General features: G+C 39.8%; 1 protein-coding gene across 3 annotated transcripts in view; it reads right to left on the bottom strand.

Annotated features, from left to right (window-relative positions):
* Tsp26A (Tetraspanin 26A) overlaps window positions 1-17835 on the bottom strand; it is a 43713-nt gene that overhangs the window by 24901 nt on the left and 977 nt on the right. The window lies entirely within an intron of this gene.

The raw sequence follows: 17835 nt of genomic DNA, 5'->3' as shown, positions 1-17835 counted from the left end.
GTATGTTCTAGATTTATTCTGGGAAAGGCAAGCTGGTTTTGAAATAAGCCACAGTGGAGGAGGTCTGCACTTTGTGTGCTTTTCTAGTTAATGTTATCACTACTAGTCAACAAATCTAGTTGGAAGAAGAGGTTGCTCCATTATATTATCAAAGGGAGGAGATAAACCAGCCCCATATGTCAAACTTAACTCTTACAGAACTGGCACGATTAACACCAGGAAGAAAAAATGGATTTTGACGAAGGAAAAATCTATTTCTGGGCGAGGAACCTGTGTCGCCCAGTGAAATGCTCCTTAAAGCACCATTTCAAAGGTATAAATACTGCTAAATATACCAGAGAAAAAAGTTGCATGGAATGCCAGGAATATACCCAGCTCGCTCACCCCTAAAAGGGTGTCGGTATTAAAACTGGGGCGAGTGATACCACTACCAAAGATCCCTCTCCAATTAGACTTCTCCCTCCTCAAAATCCCATTACTACGAGGTGTGAATGCTAAATGAATAAAGTAAATTATATATTAACCCTTTTACCCCCAGGCTCTTTGGAAATTTCCAACCCTTAACCCCCAAGGGGTTATTTTTTCCCCAGCACATTTTGCAGTATATTTTCTTTAAATTGCTCTAACAGCCTTAATTTTTGTCATAGAGAGGTCAGGTTGGTCTCATTCTCTTGGAAAATGCCTGAATTTTTTCAAAAAATTATAAAAAATATGAAAATTTTTTTTATAGCATTTTTTTGCAAAGACGTACCAGTACGTCCATGGGGGTAAAGGGATGAGTTTTGTGAAACGTACCAGTACGTCCTTTGGGGGTAAAAGGGATAAATAATGGATAAAAACAAGAGGTAAGAAGCTGTAACAAATAGAAACTTAAATCTCAGCTACATAAAATGTTTCTTAAAAAAAACTAAAATCCTAAAAACCGAAATTCTCAGTCTGATAAAACGAAAACTTTTCTCACCAAAACAAATCTCTTAAAAATAAAATTAGTCACAAAAAAATGTTTTATTGTTAAAATATAATTACACTCATTGCACCTGGGTACTGCTTCACAAGGTGAGCACATCAAATATCTAAGTGCAAGCTTTGTGTGACCTCAAATACCCATGTGTAAATATTGTGTGACCTATGCACAATCTGGCTAAAATTACTTTTCTACCTTTTTTCTTTGCAATGATGATTCCCATAAAGAAACAACTGGCTTTAGTTCTTTTAACTGATTACTATCAGATTCCATATTCTACTGATCTTGCCATTTTTTAGCTATGAAACATCAAGTGGGTTACACAATCTTTCACGGGTAGTGTAAAAGCTTGCTTTGGTAAACAGATTGAAGATTTAACTGCAACATCTGCTTTTCCATTACCCATTATCCCAATATATTTCTTATTTGGGCCATGTAAGTAAAACCAGTCAAGGAGCTCTTTAATTTCCAATATCAATTGATTTTGACGAGCGTAACCTTTAAGGGCTTCTATGGCCTTTCTTGAATCGGCATAAATCACAAACTTATGATTCGCCCTATACTCAATGTTTTTAATAATATCTATTGCTAACATTAGGCTTGTGGTGGCCGATGTGGTAACATCCCTGACTGGTGAATGCCAGACGGGGGTACGAGTCCTGCTCAGAATGTTTAGTTTCTTTGGTCGCTGCAACCTCACCATCCTTGCGAGCTAAGGATGGGGGGTTTGGGGGAGTCTATAGGTCTATCTGCCGAGTCATCAGCAGCCATTGCCTGGCCGTCCTTGATCCTAGCTTAGGTGGAGAGGGGCTTAGCTGCTGATTATATGTAAAAATGGCCAGTCCCTAGGGCAATGCTACTCTCCCTGGCCTCTGCCATTCATGAATGGCCTTTAAATCTTCAACCGTTCAGATGTAAATATTGATGCTTCACTGGGTAATGAGAGCTGACTATTTTTGTCTAAGGACACTGCAGACTCCCAGCAGCCATTGAAGAATTAGATACATCAGTGTAAATAGCCTAATGAGGTTCTTTCCTTTGAATATGTTCCAAGGCATGACGTTTATGGTAACTAGGATTGTAACTATATTATTTCAACAGATAATAAATAAAGATGAGAGCATACTTTTGTTTTCTTTAAGTTCCAAGGCGGATGAAAGAGATGGTTGAATAATGTTCATTTTGATGTTAGTAGATTTTAACCCTTTCGCCCCCAAAGGATGTACCGGTATGTTCTTGCAAAATACTGCTATTCACATATTTTTGATACCTTTATGAGAAACTTCAGACATTTTCCAAAAGAATGAGACCATCCTGACACCTCTATGACAAAAATTAAGGCTGTTAGAGCAATTTTAAAAAAATATATAGCAAAATGTGCTCGAAATTTAACCTTACCTTGGGGGTAAAAGGGGTAATAACCTATTTGCTCTTATTGTAAATGGAGGTTCATGATTGTTTATTAATGTCATTGAGGTTGAATAGCTTCTTTGTTGGAGAACTGGTGGTTAGGATCTTAAATGCACTATGCATTATTATTATTACAAGCTAGGATATAACGATAGTTGGAAAAGCAAAATGGTATATGCCAAAGTGCTCCAACAGAAAAAACAGCCCAGCGAGGAAAGGAAAATGAAATAAATCACAAGAAAAGAATAAACAATCAAAATATGTTATTTTTATTAATAAAATAAATTTTTGAATATACTTACCCGGTGATCATATAAGCTGTCAGCTCTGCTGCCCGACAGAAAAACCTAAGGACAAAATACGCCAGCGATCGCTATACAGGTGGGGGTGTACATCAACTGCGCCATCTGTCGAGCAGGTACTCAAGTACTCCATGTCAACACAGAACCAATTTTCTCCTCGGCCCACTGGGTCTCTATTGGGGAGGAAGGGAGGGTCCTTTAATATATGATCACCGGGTAAGTATATTAAAAAATTTATTTTATTAATAAAAATAACATTTTTCAATATTAAACTTAGCCGGTGATCATATAAGCTGATTCACACCCAGGGGGGTGGGTAGAGACCAGCATTACATGTTGACATTATTATGAGCTAAGTATTTTGTATTTCATTTTAGCAGTTATTCAAAATAACAAACATAAAATAAATAAGTACCTGGTAAGGAAGTCGACTTGAACAATTACTCTGCCTTTTTAAGTACGTCTTCCTTACTGAGCCTCGCGATCCTCATAGGATGCTGAGCGACTCCTAGGAGCTGAAGTATGAAGGGTTGCAACCCATACTAAAGGACCTCATCAAAACCTCTAATCTAGGCGCTTCTCAAGAAATGACTTTGACCACCCGCCAAATCAAGTAGGATGCGAAAGGCTTCTTAGCCTTCCGGACAACCCAAAAACAATAATAAAACATTTCAAGAGAAAGATTAAAAAGGTTATGGAATTAGGGAATTGTAGTGGTTGAGCCCTCACCCACTACTGCACTCGTTGCTACGAATGGTCCCAGAGTGTAGCAGTTCTCGTAAAGAGACTGGACATTCTTAAGATAAAAAGACGCGAACACTGATTTGCTTTTCCAATAGGTTGCGTCGATTATACTTTGCAGAGATCTATTTTGTTTAAAGGCCACGGAAGTTGCGACAGCTCTAACTTCGTGTGTCCTTACCTTCAGCAAAGCTTGGTCTTCCTCATTCAGATGGGAATGAGCTTCTCGTATTAACAGTCTGATAAAATAGGATAAAGCATTCTTTGACATAGGCAAAGATGGGTTCTTAACTGAACACCATAAAGCTTCAGACGGGCCTCGTAAAGGTTTTTAAATAGAACTTAAGAGCTCTTACAGGACATAAGACTCTTTCTAGTTCATTTCCAACCATACGATAAGTTTTGAATATCGAACGATATTGGTCAAGGCCGAGAAGGCAGCTCGTGTTTGGCTAGAAAACCAAGTTGTAGAACATGTAGCCGTTTCGGATGAGAATCCGATGTTCTTGCTGAAGGCATGAATCTCACTGACTCTTTTAGCTGTGGCTAAGCATATCAGGAAAAGTGTCTTAAAGGTGAGATCTTTCAGGGAGGCTGATTGTAGCGGTTCGAACCTGTCTGACATAAGGAATCTTAGTACCACGTCTAAATTCCAACCAGGTGTAACCAAACGACGTTCCTTCGTGGTCTCAAAAGACTTAAGGAGGTCCTGTAGATCTTTATTGTTGGAAAGATCTAAGCCTCTGTGACGGAAGACTGATGCCAACATGCTTCTGTAACCCTTGATAGTGGGAGCTGAAAGAGATCGTTCTTTCCTCAGATATAAGAGAAAGTCAGCTATTTGAGTTACAGAGGTACTGGTCGAGGATACGGATACTGACTTGCACCAGTTTCGGAAGATTTCCCACTTCGATTGGTAGACTCTAAGGGTGGATGTTCTCCTTGCTCTAGCAATCGCTCTGGTTGCCTCCTTCGAAAAGCCTCTAGCTCTCTAGAGTCTTTCGATAGTCTGAAGGTAGTCAGACGAAGAGCGTGGAGGCCTTGGTGTACCTTCTTTATGCGTGGCTGACGTAGAAGGTCCACCCTTAGGGGAAGTGTTCTGGGAACGTCTACTAGCCATCGAAGTACCTCGGTGAGCCATTCTCTCGCGGGCCAGAGGGAAGCAACTAGCGTCAACCTTGTCCCTTCGTAAGAGGCGAACTTCTGCAGTACCTTGTTGACAATCTGGAACGGAGGGAATGCATATAGATCTAGATGTGACCAATCTAGTAGAAAGGCATCTATATGAACTGCTGCTGGGTCCGGGATTGGTGAGCAAAAAAATAGGAGCCTCTGGGTCATCGAGGTTGCGAAGAGATCTATGGTTGGCTGGCCCCAGGTGGCCCAAAGTCTCTTGCATACATCCATGTGGAGGGTCCATTCTGTTGGAATTATTTGTCCCTTCCGACTGAGACAATCTGCCATGACATTCAAGTTGCCTTGGATGAACCTCGTTACTAGTGAAATGTCTAGACCTTTTGACCAGGTGAGGAGGTCCCTTGCGATCTCGTACAATGTCAGAGAGAAGGTCCCTCCTTGCTTGGAGATGTACGCCAAAGCCGTGGTGTTGTCCGAGTTCACCTCCACCACTTTGCCTTGAAGGAGAGACCTGAAGCTTTTCCAGGTCAGACGTACTGCCAGTAGCTTCTTGCAGTTGAAATGCATTGTCCTTTGACTCGAGTTGCATAATCCCGAGCATTCCCTACCGTCTAATGTCGCACCCCAGCCTACGTCCGATGCGTCCGAGAAGAGAACGTGGTTGGGAGTCTGAACAGTCAGGGGAAGACCCTCTCTAAGGTTGATATAGTCCTTTCACCAAGTCAGACCAGACTTTATCTTTCCGGAAACCGGGATCAAGACCGCTTCTAGCGTCTTGTCCTTTTTCCAGTGAAAAGCTAGATGGTATAGAAGAGGACGGAGGTGTAGTCTTCCTAGTGACACAAATTGATCCACGGATGACAGTGTCCCTACCAGACTCATCCACAGCCTGACTGGGCAGCGTTCCTTCTTCAGCATCTTCTGGATGGATAGCAGGGCTGGGGGTTGATCGTCTTGTTCAGCAACGTCCTCATCAGAGGGTTCCTCATCCGTAACTGATGAGGAAACGGCAACGGAGTGGGCAACGTCTGACTCACTGAATCCGGTCGCACTGGTGGATGCGTGACGGAGCCGGACGCAATATCATGGCACTGCTGCACAGTCTGTGAACTGTCAACAACCATGGGTGCGCGAGGAAGTACAGCGTCAACCCGAAACTGTCTAGACTGTCTGGGTTGTGCAGTCAACACCCTACCGGGTTGCTGAGGTTGACGCACTGCGTCACAACAAGTCACCTCTGCTGGTTGTTGAACGTCTTCCTAGTGACACACTGAACGTCAACAACCACCTCCGAGCGTCGCTTAACGTCAACGTGCGACTGGCAACCCACACTGGGTCGCATCGGTGGAGGAACCACCTCAACTGGCAGACGCGAGTAGGATACCTCAGCGTCAACAGGGCGCACAACCAACCGGTTGGAAGGTTGTTGGCCAGAAGGTTCTTCTCCGTATTTAAGTCCTCTATCAAGGACACAAGCTTGGACTGCATGTCTTGCAGCAAAGCCCATTTAGGGTCTACGGGAGCAGGTGTGGCAACAGACGGGGTTAGCGACTGAGGCGGAACCATTTACCATCCCTGGAAGCCTTGTTATGTGTGACATAATAGTACAGCAAAACTTCAAAGGCTCGACAAAAATTGAGAAGTTGACCTGTAAACAACTTGGAGCGTCTCCTGGCTAGGCGCCAGGGCGAGTCTACCAGAATTGAGAAGTCTATCTGGGCAGAGGCATGAACTCCCAAGCCGAGAACTTCTCTCGTGTCCTATCAGACTCTCGCTCTATAAGCCAGTTTAAAAGAAGGGAAATCAAAGGCTGTATTCCTAAAACTCCTCCTCGTGCAAAAACCAGTCGCCTAGCCAACGTAACGCTCTCTAGGAGAGCGAGAGAGCACTAGCTTAACAACAACGGCTTCGAAGTAGCTAGGCCTAGTGTAAGTTCTGACGTTAGGCGAACGAGGAGCAGCAGTTACAAGATCCGGACGAAGATCCTTAAAAAATCATCATGATTTAATTAAAGTCCATAGGAGGCTAAGCAGCTTAAGGCTCCTCTCCAAATGACAGAGTCCTCAAAGGAATATCAGTAGGAGGGAGAACAGCACTTTCTCATCTACAGGAACCTTGTCCGATAAAAGCTAGGTTATCTCAGTGAGGGTCTCACTGGTGCATTAGCAGCAGACCAGAAGGCAACGTTATGTAACTGCTTGACAGTCTGTGAACTGTCAACCACAACAGGTGCGTGAGGACATACAGCACTGGTGCAATAGTAGCAGACCAGAAGGCAACGTCATGTAACTGCTTGACAGTCTGTGAGCTGGCAACAACCATAGCTGTGTGGGGAAGCAAAGCCTCTACTCCTGACTGACTAGTCTGCTGCGGGCGAGTAGCGGTAACCACAGTGGGTTGTGGAGGTTGACGCACAGCGTCAAAACAAAGCAACATAACTCCACCCTCCTGTTGTTGTGGTAACTCGCGAACGTCAACGGAGGGTAGCGTGCGTCTGTGAACGTCAACGTGCGGCTGGCAGGGTACACTGCGCATGGGTGGTGGAACTCTCACAGGCGGAGTGCGGGAGCAGGTAGCGTCAGCGTCTACTGTACGCACAACCGTGGTTGGTTGTAGGCTAACGGGTGCAGCGTCAACCTTCTCCGCACGATACTCCTGCATAAAAGATGCTAACTGTGTCTGCATAGACTGTAGCAAAGACCACTTAGGGTCTACAGCAGCAGGTGCGGCAACAGACGGTGTTACTGCCTGTTGCGGTACCACTTTGCCTCTCTTAGGAGGTGTGCAGTCATCGGAAGACTGCAGCGAGTCCGAACTGACCCAGTGGCTACACCTGGGCCGTTGGACTTGCGCGGAAGGGACCGACTTGCGCTTAATAAGCTGCGAGACCTTGGTCCATGGTTTCTTACGAGAAACCTCTTCCGCAGACGAGAAGTAAATGGGCTCTCTCGTCTTTGTGTGGGTGGGGCGATCTTGGGTAGATACGCCCGAAACCACGGAGGGAAAACGTCTGTTCGTTGATCAAGGCCTGACGAACCCATGAGTCGTTCGACATTACTTCTCCCCTGGGCTTGGGAGCTTGCAAGAGGTCCCGGACTAGGTGAACGACAGGCACGAACAGACGAACCCTCGGACGCAACACTGTAACACTTTGCGCATATCACTTTATCACTTCGATTTTCTGTTTTGCACTTATTTCACTGAAATCGAAACTTTTACTGATTTCTACCTGAAACACGCAATTCTACCCTTCCTTAAAAGGTAGTAATTGCAAAAACAGTCGTATAATGCAGCTCATTAATACTAGCAAAAACAGAAAACATATATAAAGATAAAGAATTCAGTGGCTGGGAAAGAGACTAAACACTAGTTCAAATAAACTACGTTTACAATCTCTCACCGCACATAGCCTGGGGACAAGAATAAAACCCTAGAAACGTTTTACCTTCTTCCCCGTACAGCGACTAGGGAGGAGAGTAACACGAGAACAACGTTACCCGCTTGAACGGAACGTTTTTTCTCCTCTCTCTCCCTCCGTCTCTATCTCTCTCTCTCTTTCTCTCTTGATTTCGCACCTGAGAGAAGAGCCCAATTATATATCGTCAAAACATGTTATTTGGCTAAAGGAAAAAACTGAAAGGTTTTCCAAATAAAAAGTTCCTTTAATTTAGAATTTAAACCATTTAAGCTAAGAAAGAATGAACGAAACGTCAGAATCGATTTACTCTTACTGCAAAGTGAAACCGTGATACACTCTCTCTCTATCGTAACGATAGAGCGCATGTTGAACGTCCTGAACGTCAACAACTGCGTAGTCTAAAAAACTAAACGTTAGTTCATCTTTGAAAACAGTACGAGACTATCAAAGAAATTCTTTCATAAAACATTAAATTTAAAAAGTTTTAAATTCTTTAAAGGCTAAATACGATATAACGGGCTCAACGTTGATTAACTTCGGTTCCAAGTTAGGACCGCCTACTATCAGGAAAGGTCGCATATAAACAAAACATAAAAATTTATTTTTATATGTTTATAATAAATGGAAAGTTAATCGAAGAGGCCTAATAAAGGCGGAGAGATATAAAATATATAGATCTATAACGAATTACTAAAAACCTAAACACACTTCCGTCTAAGGGAAGGGTTGGCCATTTAAAAGTGAAAGAGAGTCCATACTCTCTTTGTCACCATAATTAAATCTATCCAAAACGAGTTCAAGTTTTGAGATGAAGATAAAACCCCTGCATAGCGAAAGCTCAAAACTAGAATAGTGTACTTCACCAAATAGTTGTGAAAACAAATCCAGTTAGTAACAGCGTATTTAGTAGGTCTTGCCAGTGGCACGACAGAGAGAAAATTGGTTCTGTGTTGACATGGAGTACTTGAGTACCTGCTCGACAGATGGCGCAGTTGATGTACACCCCCACCTGTATAGCGATCGCTGGCGTATTTTGTCCTTAGGTTTTTCTGTCGGGCAGCAGAGCTGACAGCTTATATGATCACCGGCTAAGTTTAATATTGAAAAAAAACATTTTAAGAAGAGTAACAGCATGTAATTAAATCTTTCATATACAAACTATAAAAACCTCAAAAATCAAGAGGAAGAGAAATAAGATAGTACAGCATGCCCAAATTTACCCCCAATAATGAGAACTCCAATCCAGGACAGTGGAAGGCCATGGTACACAGGCCATGGCACTACAAGAGAACAACGGTTACAAAATCTCGATGTAGGGACAAGGGTGGTTCCCCATCTTCATGTGGCACAGGAGGCCTATATTTGGAGAAGACATAAAGGCTCCAATACACCAGTCTTAGACCTCGAGTGTGTGCGTGTTAATCTACAGACTTAAAAGCAGCTTCAGATCCCGACATATATTGGGCTACCATAATCTATTCTCGATAACACCAATGCTTTACTACAAGCTTAAGGGCTCCAACAAGAAAAACAACTTAGTGCAGAAAGGAACTAGAAATGCCGAATAAACTAAAATTGTGAAATTAAAAAAAATTATATTTTGAGATCAGTAATATTGAAATACATTAACCATATATAAACTATGAAACAAAACTTATTAACCTCTTCACCTATATAGTATTTTTAACAAGTTTGAAATTCTGAAGTTTCACTAATTCAACCACCAGATTAGAAGGATTATTCCACAATCTGCGCACAGTTGGAATAAAACTTCTAGAATACAGCGTGGTATTAGACTTAACTGCATATCTAGTACTGGTTACTGGACGATAAGTTACAAAATGGTACAGTCTGGGATGTTAGTCTAGGAAGATCCGAATGTAAAAGATTGTTCGAATCTTAAAAAATCTTATGAAAAATGGACAAAGAACTAACTGAACAACGGTGCCAGATATTCACATATAGATCAGGAATAAGGAATCTAATAGACAGTAAGTTTCTATACGACAAATTAAGATGAGAGTCAACAGCTCAAGTACAGACAGGAGAAAAACACTCTTAAAACATGGTAGAGTGAAAGGATTAAAAATCCCCTAATGACAGATTGATCACCATGGACGTGTACCAACCGTGTGTCACACGATCGTACATAGTTCATTTTGTGATTGTATCTTTGCTCTTCCCTCGCACTAAAAAGAGCCTGAATAAACATGTTTGTTTTTCTCATCGATAACGGTGTCAATTTTAAACATGAAATTTCTTGTTGCCTTGAGCTTTTGTATATAAAGGAGTGTGTTCTATAATAAACTCACTCAGTTGCTTTCATCCTGCCTCTGAGTCACAACCTTCTCACGGCCCGTCACAGACGTTAAAACTTTCTCAATTTGTTAATAGTTTGTGCAATTGAAGCAAAAACAGAAATGATGTGTTTGTAATCACCATATGAAGTAGTAATCAGAAAATACCACCTATCAACAAGATGGCTGGTTAAAGTAAAAGTACTGTAATAGAAAAATCAACAAATGGATTGGTGATGATTTTTAACTTCAAATAATTCTACCCTAAGAAATTAAAACGGAAAACAACAGTTTTGTCCAAATAAAACGTTTTTACGGATAATTCAATAAAAGCAACATCATTTTTAATCATTAAAAAATCATCAAACTTAATAATTTATTATATTTCAGCAGAATACTCTCAAGTTTAATCCAAAATCCAATTTACAAAAGCATTAAAGCAAATTAACTTTATTGATACACAAAATCATGCTACCACCAACTCTTTTCACTAACAGAACTCAAAACTTTCTGTAACTTGGCTTAAAATATCATTTGATCTTTAATGACTGACAAATTAGTTACTGACAGCTGCCACCGGGAACATGACTTGAGACACGAGTAATGACTGAGTGTGAAAGTTGGACAAAGTTAATTGCACTTGTGGTTGGCAATAATTCTTTCAAGCTCCCATATACTTTTCCTATCTCACAATGTAGAATCAATGACTGTAATATAATCTTGGTAAAAATGTATTGCTTGCATTTTCAAACCCCAGGGTAATTTCAAAATCTACTGTAATTATAAAGACAATAAAAATATATTTTAAAGGGCATACTTTTACATTTGTAATTACTATCATACAATTCTAATGCATTATCTAAACTCAAGTATGTATTTCCTAAAAGGAGGCATTGGGAGTCCGAGGTTTTAAGCAAAATAAAATAAAATAAACCAAGACCGATTAACTTTCCCCACACCCTAAAAAGTGACATCTTTGGTGAAGACTTTTACTATCCAGAACGTGATATTTGTGCACAATTTATGGACATAATTCCCCACTGGTTGAGATTTTTAGCAATACACATAAATTACAGGTTGCAATGTCAGGCTAACATGGGTGTGTGTACTGTACAGTACTCAAAATATAAGAACACCATCTGCTTAAAGTACAAAAACATTCTGTACAATACAATTCACAATTACAGGCTGCTGGACAACACCATACATTTTAAGAAACTCCCTATGGTAGGTCAAAACTGTGTCATTCCCAATTTCCACATTATGAATAGAGTGGTAGGTTATGGTAACGCAAGTTGGTATTAAAGGGATGGGGATAAGATAACATAACATCAAGAAAAGGATGATCAAGATGCTTTTTAATCTGGGCAACGAACACTAAACAGAAGTTAAAACACAAGTAAAGCATTATATAGTTACATTTTGATGTCAATCTTATAAATGGCTAATCATAGAATCTCAGACTAAAGGTCTACATCAATTATTAGAATTATACAGTAACATGAATAACTTGAGAAATGATTCAAGCATGGGTAGCTACATAATACCACATGAATGGTAGAATGAAAGGCCGGAACCACTGACAGATAACTGCCCTGTGGATGAGGTTATATAAATAACTACTGTCAAAAAACCTCTTCAACTATGCAAGAAAACTTGGAGACATTAAGTGTATTGAATCAAACTGATACTATATACATTTGAACACTTAATAAAAGCATCAAACTACAACGCTTAAACCCATTACATAGCACTTTAAAAAAATTTAATTTATCAATTTCATTCTTATTTATGGAATTGAATATACAAAAAATTTGCTGAACTCTATCAGTATACTACATTACCCTATTTTCAAGGTAAACAAACAAGTTCTCAGAACATCATGCACATTAAGCTTTCATCTTTCATAAAGCCATATCAACCGAGTGCTACATAACACAAACAAACAATGATGAAGTACGTCTTACATCCAAGATAAAAAAAAACAGATCCTGTATTTACTGTATCCTGTATTTATATGTATAGAACTAAAGCCTTTAAAGACACCCTAGATTGTACAGTACACCTAAAACTTTAGAAACAAAATGTACCTGGTGGATATAATGCTGTAATAAAGCAAGCATAATAAGTAAAGCTGATCCATTGACAGGTGAAAATGTAAATAAAAGCAACATCCACATCTTTGCATAAACATTTTTTCTATCTACATAAAACTAATCTAAAATTCTAGGCATGATCCTACATTGTTTCTTCGTTGGACAGGGCACCAGCCACCCGTTGAGATACTACCACTAGAGAGTATTGGGTCTTTTGACTGGCCAGACAGTACTACATTGGATCCTTCTCTCTGGTTACGGTTCATTTTCCCTTTGCCTACACATACACTGAATAGTCTGCCCTATTCTTTACATATTCTCCTCTGTCCTCATACACCTGACAACACAGATTACCAAACAATTCTTCTTCACTCAAGGGGTTACTGCACTGTAATAATTCAGTGGCCACTTTCCTCTTGGTAAGGGTAGAAGAGACTCTTTAGCTATGGTAAGCAGCTCTTCTAGGAGGACACTCAAAATCAAACCTTTGTTCTCTAGTCTTGGGTAATGCCACAACCTCTGTACCATGGTCTTCCACTGTCTTGGGTTAGAGTTTTCTTGCTTGAGGTTACAATCAAGCACACTCTTATTTCTCTTCCTTTTGTTTTGTTAAAGTTGTTATCGTTTATATGGATGTTTATTGTTGTTACTCTAATTAAAATATTTTATTTTCCTTTCCTCACAGCTATTTTCCCTGTTGGAGTCCTTGGGCTTAGAGCATCCTGCTTTTCCAACTAGGGTTGTAGCTTAGCAAGTAATAATAATAATAACTGCTAAAAAAACTTGCATATTGAGAATGTCCTTTCAAGATTTCTGGTGATCAATCTGTCCTGTGGAAATGTTTTAATACTTACAATCTTCCCTGCTTTGAGTATTTGCTCTTCTGCCAGGTCATTAGTTGCCAATTTTCATCTTAATTTGTTGGACATACACTGGCTGTCTATAAAATTACTTATCCCTGACCAAGAAACTGATCATTGGCACTGTCATTCAATTTGTGCTTTAGCTAGTGACTTTCATCTTAATTTGTTGGACAAAAAATTGCCATTTATTAAATCATTTATCCCCGATCGGCATACTGATCGCTGGCATTATCATTTATCAGTGCTTTGTGCAAGTTTCATATGATTTTGTTATAATTCTGACCATCCTTTGTATTCAGATTTTTCCAGACTAGAGTTTTCTTTGTAGTACAATACACATATACAGTTATTTCTAACATTATTGCCTTCTTCATCATAATGCTCAATGTAGCACAGAATTCTAGTAATTCTATTTTAGTTAAAACATTGTGGAATGCTCTAGAAGTTTTATTCCAGCTGTTACCAAGTTGTGGAATGATCTTCCTAATCGGGTTGTTGAATCAGTAGAACTTCAAAAGTTCAAAGTTGGAGCAAATGCTTTTTTGTTGACCAGGCGGACATGAGTCTTTTCATAGTTTATATATGACTTATTTGTTTTTGACGTTGTTAATAGTTTATATATGACATATCTGTTATGATGTTGTTACTTTTTTTAGAATGATTTATTGTTAATTTGTTCTCTTCAGTTATTTATTTCCTTATTTCCTTTCCTCACTGGGCTATTTTTCCCTATTGGAGCCCCTGGGCTTATAGTATCTTGCTTTTCCAATTAGGGTTGTAGCTTGGATAGTAATAATAATAATAATATGTTAAATTTGAGAAGTTCAAACTTTTTGTGAATGTTATTCAGTCGAACAGGTTGACATAAGTTTACATATGACATCTAGTTCAACATTGTTACTGGTCTCGGTATATTCTAAGTGTTTTTATATAAATTCTCATAAATAGGATTCCAGCTAGGCTTTTAATAATAATAATAATGAAAATAAAACTTGTGCAAGATGAAAAGTGGCAGTCACTGCGTACACCAGAACCTTTCACAGCTGTAATCAACCCAAAAAGTAGGTATGAAGAGCCCCCAATCTACTGCAATCGCAAAGAAATGCAGAAAGCAATGCCCTTCCAATGAAGCATAAGAAATAAAGACACCTTCCCTTCCTGTGTATTTTATCCTTCTTTGCTTTCTTACACTTCACATATCCAGAAAAAACGAAAGGGAAGTTGCCCGAGCTCTACCCTGTGTCGCTTCACACTGCATGTTCACTAAAGTCAAAGTAAGCATTTGCAGAGAAAACACTGCAGCACCAGCAGGAACTGAGAATCCACATGGAACAGGTACAACCAATATGGCAGGTATTGATCAAGAAGCAGCAGACAATTTCCTAATACTGTCCATTCCAGAAAGTTAGATCTCTCTAGGTGGCACAAGCCAAACATCAAGATTAAGAGCAGTACAGGCAGAAGTGGAACTAATTCGACAGAAGGAAGGTGGCATGATGGGAAGAGATGGGATCAGCATCCCTCCAGCGTCGATCTCAGAAACCTGAATCTTCCAAAATAGACATTTCTAAACACCAACCTTGAGTGATATAGCCTACTGTACTGTACTTGCAAGCATTATAGCAAACAACATAATTCTATCTTGCTGCCAGGGTACTAGACCTTATGCCCTGTTTACTTTAATTAGGAAAAGGAGCCCTTTATGGGGCAATGATTAGATTCCAAATATAGCTACAACCTTTTTAAAAGGGGTATTGTAGTCTTCCGTAAATAATTTTTACTGGACCTTTACGAAAATATTAAGCTCATCAGCCATACGTTGCATTGTCAGTGTTTCTTTTACAAAAGAAATTTTAGTGTATATAATGGATATTAATATAATTAGTACAGTGTCTGCAGTTGTAATAAGTTGCATGAGTATCCCAAACCTAACAATCAAAGTCCCATTGAAAAAAAATACATATATATAGAAGAGAAACCATCGATATTTTACAGTTGGTATTGTAGCATGTATTGTACCACTATATAAGGGTAAGGGAGATGTGCACGAGTGTTGTAATTCAAGAGGTATTAGTTTGTTGAGTGTAGTTGGAAAAGTGTATGGTAGAGTAATGATTAATAGGATTAAGGATTAAACGGAGAATGCAATATTGGAAGTACAGGGTGGTTTTAGAAGAGGTGGGGGTTGTATGAATCAGATTTTTACAGTTAGGCAGATATGAGAGAAATATTTAGCAAAAGGTAAGGAGGTGTATGTTGCGTTTATGGATCTGGAGAAAGCATTTGATAGAGTTGATAGGGAAGCAATGTGGAATGTGATGAGGTTATATGGAGTTGGTGGAAGGTTGTTGCAAGCAGTGAAAAGACTCTACAAAGGTAGTAAAGCATGTGTTAGAATAGGAAATGAAGTGAGCGATCGGTTTCCGGTGAGAGTGGGGCTGAGACAGGGATGTGTGATGTCGCCGTGGTTGTTTAACTTGTATATTGATGGAGTGGTGAGAGAGGTGAATGCTCGAGTGCTTGGACGAGGATTAAAACTGGTAGACGAAAATGATCATGAATGGGAGGTAAATCAGTTGTTGTTTGCGGATGATACTGTACTGGTAGCAGACACAGAAGAGAAGCTTGACCGACTAGTGACAGAATTTGGAAGGGTGTGTGAGAGAAGGAAGTTGAGAGTTAATGTGGGTAAGAGTAAGGTTATGAGATGTACGAGAAGGGAAGGTGGTGCAAGGTTGAATGTCATGTTGAATGGAGAGTTACTTGAGGAGGTGGATCAGTTTAAGTACTTGGGGTCTGTTGTTGCAGCAAATGGTGGAGTGGAAGCAGATGTACGTCAGAGAGTGAATGAAGGTTGCAAAGTGTTGGGGGCAGTTAAGGGAGTAATAAAAAATAGAGGGTTGGGCATGAATGTAAAGAGAGTTCTATATGAGAAAGTGATTGTACCAACTGTGATGTATGGATCGGAGTTGTGGGGAATGAAAGTGATGGAGAGACAGAAATTGAATGTGTTTGAGATGAAGTGTCTAAGGAGTATGGCTGGTGTATCTCGAGTAGATAGGGTTAGGAACGAAGTGGTCAGGGTGAGAACGGGTGTAAGAAATGAGTTAGCGGCTAGAGTGGATATGAATGTGTTGAGGTGGTTTGGCCATGTTGAGAGAATGGAAAATGGCTGTCTGCTAAAGAAGGTGATGAATGCAAGAGCTGATGGGAGAAGTGCAAGAGGAAGGCCAAGGTTTGGGTATATGGATGGTGTGAAGAAAGCTCTGGGTGATAGGAGGATAGATGTGAGAGAGACAAGAGTGTGTGCTAGAAATAGGAATGAATGGCGAGTGATTGTGACGCAGTTCCGGTAGGCCCTGCTGCTTCCTCCGGTGCCTTAGATGACCGCGGAGGTAGCAGCAGTAGGTGATTCAGCATTATGAAGCTTCATCTGTGGTGGATAATGTGGGAGGTTGGGCTGTGGCACCCTAGCAGTACCAGCTGAACTCGGCTGAGTACCTGGTTAGGCTGAAGGAACGTAGAGAGTAGAGGTCCCCTTTTTTGTTTTGTTTCATTGTTGATGTCGGCTACCCCCCAAAATTGGGGGAAGTGCCTTTGGTATATGTATGTATGTATTGTAGCAGACATGTAATGTTTGATATGAGATCCCTAAATCCCTGCAATAATATAACCAAAAAACAATAACAATAGTATGGATGATACATGGAAGTATTCTTCCTGTTATCATTAAATATATACATTAATCTCTTCCACTGCACAAGCCATTTGGAAGAACAAAAATATTCAATAAAAGGTGATATTGAAATCAACAATGGTGAGAAATTAAATCAACTTTTACAAAATCATACATATCACCACCATTGGTGTGGATTTAAAATAGCTTTTTATTGAACTCTATATATGGCAGCTCAAAACTAACAGCTAAATCTTATTTAACATAGCACAATTTTGGTACAATATACATAATGAGCTTTACAGAAATTAATATATCCCTTTTAGACAAAGAACTTGTAACATTTTAGAAACATTAAAATTTAAAGATATTAAAAATATTCTAATGAAATTAACGTCTCACAATATGAGCTATTTTAGAGAAATTGGCACATCACATTCAACCAATCACACTTAGATATCAAATTACCATATAAATAATAAATTAATCCTAGATTTTACAGAATTGAATGCCAAGTTATAGAAGTTGTGTAGGTAGTTAGGACAGCAAATTTTTGTCCACCGAAATACTTGTTCACTTGTAACATTTACCAGAAGAGAAGAGCAATGAAATGATGTAGAATTGCGAGCAAAGACCAGGGGTTGAATATATAATGATGGCCATGCACCATAACTTGATTATTTTGGCCCCCATCGGTAAGAATACGGCCGTCTAAAAGGGGTCGCATGGGGCCGTTAGCATCTCCCGTTAGGCGAGTAGGAATGGGCACGGGATGTAGGTTCGGTAAAGTGGCGTTTGTGAATGTGGGGGGTCCCGTCCATCGTTATACAAAGGCACCAAGATCAGTAAGTTGATAATGTGTTAGAGCAGTAATCAACATTTTTGTAGATACACAGTGAGAGTGATGGACATAGATTCTCATTTTCTATGC

This window comes from Palaemon carinicauda, chromosome 7, assembly GCF_036898095.1.
Source record: "Palaemon carinicauda isolate YSFRI2023 chromosome 7, ASM3689809v2, whole genome shotgun sequence".
Lineage (NCBI taxonomy): Eukaryota > Metazoa > Arthropoda > Malacostraca > Decapoda > Palaemonidae > Palaemon > Palaemon carinicauda.
Note: the sequence above shows the minus strand (reverse complement) of the source record. Positions and strands in the feature narration are given on the sequence as shown.